This window comes from Lycium barbarum, chromosome 4, assembly GCF_019175385.1.
Source record: "Lycium barbarum isolate Lr01 chromosome 4, ASM1917538v2, whole genome shotgun sequence".
NCBI classification, from domain to species: Eukaryota; Viridiplantae; Streptophyta; class Magnoliopsida; order Solanales; family Solanaceae; genus Lycium; species Lycium barbarum.
In genome coordinates, this window is record NC_083340.1 from 46,893,696 (window position 1) to 46,898,898 (window position 5,203).

At 38.0% G+C, this 5,203-nt stretch overlaps 1 long non-coding RNA gene across 1 annotated transcript; it reads right to left on the bottom strand.

Moving 5' to 3' along the window:
- Nucleotides 1-464: 464 nt before the first annotated feature.
- Nucleotides 465-4,742, bottom strand: LOC132635980 (uncharacterized). Its single transcript, XR_009580878.1, has 2 exons — nucleotides 4,527-4,742; nucleotides 465-4,160 (listed from the first exon to the last, which is right to left on the bottom strand). It is a non-coding gene; the product is annotated as an uncharacterized LOC132635980 (long non-coding RNA).
- Between the last annotated feature and the right edge of the window lie 461 nt (nucleotides 4,743-5,203).

Here is a 5,203-nt window from a genome sequence, read left to right on the forward strand (position 1 = left end):
TTTGGGCCAACTTTTGGCCAAAATAGTACTGAAGAGACGCCTGTGTTTCATGCTCTTTGAGAAATGATCAAGCGTTTATAACTTGTAAAATCCATTTTTATATTTCCAATTCTAATTTTCTATGATCCAGATTTGTTATCATTTGTGAAAATTATACAAGTTTAAAAGGCCATTTTTCTGTAATGAGTTCGTTTTTCCCGAAGCTGGTTTTGAAATTCAGCAAAGTTAACTGAACTTTGTTTCTTGGAAATCTTTTGCCACAAGTTGAGATTACTATTTTTTAACCTTTAGAAAAAAAAAGTGTTCATCAGGTTTGTACTTTGAGAAAAAAAACAGTTTGAATTATTCCGTTTATATGCTTAGTTGTAAAACGATTGAGTTTGAAGTCCGAGGTTTTTGGAAATCGCGTACTGGGACCTAAAGTCGACTAAAATGCATAAGAACCGTTGTCCTAAGACGTCTAGTTCCAACCATAAGTTACCACTATATATGGGTGTTGAATACAAATACAACAATGAATACAACTGATGAATTAAAAGGGCTAAGTTAGACTAGGGGCGTACCAAGCCCCTAGTTGGCCATTTTCACCCATTGTTGGGCCTTCTGCGTGCCTCGCTATCTTCTTTGTCTTCCCAGACTCTATTTTCAAGTAATATTCCCATTTGGGACTTAGGCCCAATGGGTGGGCTTGGTTTGGACCCAAATGGTCATGCAAGGAGGAGGAGGAAAAAAGGAAAGACACCGGTTAGTTTATAATCACTGAACTTATCACTATAATAATCAACTATATATACATGTGCACATATCAAACAAGATCATATAAAGTCTATACTTTCCCCATACCAGTCTCAAAAATGGAATTTTACTAGTTTGAGACTCGACATGGTATGAGGACTTGGTCCCTACCCCATATACCCGATGTGGCACAAGTTCCAAGGGGTTTTTAAGAACCTCAGGCATGGCTAACACCGGGAAATGGTCAGACAACCCCAAACTACCATGACTCATCTCAGAACTAATAGACCCCAAGTAAGGCAGTAGAGAGTATAGGACTTTTTAGACTCAAAAGGGACCAACTAAGCTCACATATAGCAAAGCAACAACACTAGCCAGAATACAGGAGATATATGTAAGGCATAATCATGAAGTAATCAGGCAATATTCAGCAGATCAATCAAGGCAAAAGATGAGAATATGATAAGCATTTCACAGCAGATTTAAAAGAAGCAAAGACTACTGATAATATAGCAATATAGGTGAAGTAGGATCAACACAAGAAAGGGAGTAACTCAGGCCCATTTAATGGTCATGTCTTCATAGAATCAAGAAGCATACAAGACTGCTTTTAGGCAAATTTTATAAACACAGACGAGTGACATTAAACTTTGTTTTAGGAAAATTGATGTAGCCAATTATGTATGTTGGAACAACAACAATTGATCACATTATAAGGGAAATCTGGGCAGGATCACACATAAATAGGGGTAGGGACATGATGGTGGCTTAAGCAAAGTGTTATCTCAAGGACCAGAGATCAACCAACTATTTTGTTCAAAAGAGAAGCCTTAGACAAAGCAGGGCAAAACAGAAAGTTTATCAAAGGAGGTTAACATCAGCAAAGGCATGCATCATGGTCATGAGTTCAACACTTAATAGGCACACATGGGCAATATGAATCAGATTACAGAGATATAGGATCATGACATGCTATGAGGGAGATTGGGACAGGGATTCAGATTAATAGAATTGATGGTGAGGTTTCCAGAGAAAGATCATACACTTAAGCAATTCAGGCAATCACTCAATGATCATGGAGCATGGATATCTTATCAACAAGTGACAGGAACTTAGTGAGGGGACACACAAGACATGGATGATTACATACATGATGCAACAATAGATATGTCAGGTATGCTAAGATGCTTCAAGCAGTGTGACAGTTCAAGGAGAAAACAAGGCTGATTTCAGTCAAGAGGTGCACATGGGATGCAGGACAGTAAACATAGTGATTAACTTACATAGACATCCTATTTAACAAGGGATGAAAGGGACATGCTTACTAACTAGTCTGCACCTGGGTTGAAACAGTAGAAAGGCTTGGCAAAGTACTATGTAGGTGACTAAATGCATGTTGAGAGTTATTTTAGATGAGGTATTGCACAAATAAGTAAGTATGCATGAGTAGGCAAGCTAAAATGCTAGGAGAGGGAGTAGAGGAGACACGGGATTATACATGGGAGGACACGAAAAGGCAAGGATAATTAATGCACATGGATACGAGCAGGCTGTGAACTATGATGAGGCATACAAACAGATGAGAGGGGTGTTCATGATGAGATGCAGGATAACAGGCAAGGAATACATGATAACAGTAACGCAGAGGGGATTAATCAGAGCAGTGTAGGAATAATGCAAGTAGTGACATACATAGAGGTCAGAAGCAAGTCATGATAAAGCTAACATGGTGTTCAAAAAAGGATGGACTAGTCATGATGATACTGAAACAGACATGCATGATGAACTAATAAGCAAGTATAGGGAGAGACCAAGTATATGGAGGGAATGCTATGATAGTATGATCTAGAAGGGTTGTAAGACTAAGAATTGATCACAAAATTAAACTATAGGATGATTATAGGACTAGCAGGGCAGTACATGCCCCAAAGGACAAGAGCACAATCAACCAAGCAAGGAATATGAGTCATAGTGCATAGGTAACATTAGAGAGGCAACTTGGCACATTGAATTAACTATATTGATCTATTTGGCACAGGTGGGTGGCTAGAAAAATAGGAAAGGTCTCACAAGTCTTAGGTGATTCATGCTTCAAACTACAGTGAGAAGAGGAAGCTATTACAGTCTCATTATCTTAAGAAATGGCATTCAAGGCAGCAATCAAGCAGGACATGGATTAAGAGACAATTTAGAGTTTGAAGCAGGCCATGCATATGTGTGGTTCAAGTCCAATCAAATGAAGTGCCAAGGTATATGTTCAACTCTAGTTCATACAAATTCAGAGGGCAAGTTGGGAGAAAACAAGAAGAAGCACAGAGAAGAAGGAGGGAGAGCATGCAGGGTTCACTTATCACAAGGGAGGCAAACTACTCTAGGCCAAACACATATGCTCAGAAAGAAATGAGGGGTCTGGTTTGCACTCTCACAAGAGATCATAACTGGCAACAATGGTATACAGGATGAAGACAACTCAAGCAAACAAATAGGGATTTCTAGATAGGAGGCAAACATATAGATGTAAATGATCAAATTTTAAGTGGAAGGACTCACATAATTCATAAAATCAGAAAAACCAGATAAGATATACCACACCTCACTTTTTCAGAATCACTCTCATTCAAATAACCTTTCCCCTACCAACAACAAGTAGGACTCATACTGTAGACAAGGACAAACATCAACACAGGACCAAATTATTTACCCTTATGACCATTTTAATCTAACATGCTCCATCAGGATTAGAAAATAGGCAACATAAGACTACACAACACATGGTACTACCAATAGGATGACATGAACCACCAAGGATCAAGCTGGGACTATCTTTCCACAAGATTATCAACTACAAGCTTGTTTCACATTTCTTCACAATCAACCAATGCAATTAGCCATTTCCTTTCCTATTAACCTGTTATGCTACCCATCCCATACCATTATCAAACAAACATCAGCCAACATCTAACCGAGCATGATTCATTTTTGGATCCAAGATTCAGAGAAAACAGACAACCCACCCATGATATGGAACTAGACTCCCTTTATCGGCATAATTGAACTCCATCAAGGCAAAGTAATGTCATAACATAATTTAGTCAACCATTCAATCAACAAATTAGCATGACTAGTTTGTTATTTAATCATTTTTATCTCAAGTACTGCATACTCCATATCCAAAAAAAAAAAAAACCAACATAACAGTACTAACTTATTACCTACATTATCCTAACAACACCAAACTTCAGTTAACTAAGGGATGTTATCATGACAACTAAAGTTGGAACAACTATCTACTGCTAACAACAAACCAATCAAAACAACCAATGAAGCAAAAATTATTAGAAATTTAAAGAAGAGTAATAAACAAAATGAGTATTACCTTTTGTGGGCACGCCCGAGACCAAACGTGAATTTGAGAAAGGTCCCCTCTCCAAACACAATCCCAGCAACAAGAAATAACAATGAACCAAAATTTAGAGACTAGGTTTTCAAGCAAATCGAAAGAACCTTAAAACTGGAAAAAAAATGCAACTTTTGAGGATTTTAATATCTCAAATCCTTAATTTCTTAAAATCCGACTTCTCTTCTTCGTGAATGGGGTTTTCTATTTATAGAAACCCCAAAAATGCTCTTAAGGTTACAACCAACGATGTGGGACTCCTCTATATTTTACAAGTTCAAGCCCAGATCTACAGAGAAAGGGCTTAGATTCAAGGCCTATGACAATCAGCGGTTACAATCATTCCTCACAACTGTAAACGGACCAAAAAATAAACATAAATCACAGATTGTACCTTATAGGGGCCGTTTGAACGAATTTCGAGCAAAATACGAGAAAAAGGACGAAGCTTTTATTGCTTCGTCCTCTTCTCAACCACCCCGACGACGTCACAGCATTGGTGGCGCACAGTGAATGGCGATTTGACCCGACGTAAAAGGGTGAAGGGGCGTAGAGGGGTGAGGTAGTAGGGGGTGGCTAGGGTTTCACCCTATCCCCCTTATAAAAAATAACAAATGACCCCTCTGTTTTGTGCGTTATGCTGAGGGAGAATATATTGCATCATGGGCCGGGTCAGCCCCTTTGTGGGCTGGACCTGGTCCATGTATTGTTTTTAATCTGAAAGCGTTTTTGTAAATTACACGAGTATATACGTGTATATCACGCGTATATACACCCGTAGGGGCGAAATTGGGTATTTTACTAAAATAGGCTAACCTTTAAAGTAATTAATTGTAGCAAAAATAATTAAAACAAGGTCAAATAAAGGTATAATTAAATTAACAAGCTATTTAAAACTCATTTTGCATAAATAGCCCTCAATTGGCCCTTAATTAAATAAAGACTGCAATTATGGCCAATCTTTGTAATTAATTGCCTAAATATCCTTGCAATTAACTATTTGCAAGTCTAGCCTTACTTCGGTATTTAATTTAACCAATTAAGACTAATTTGCATTAACGTCCTTAGTTA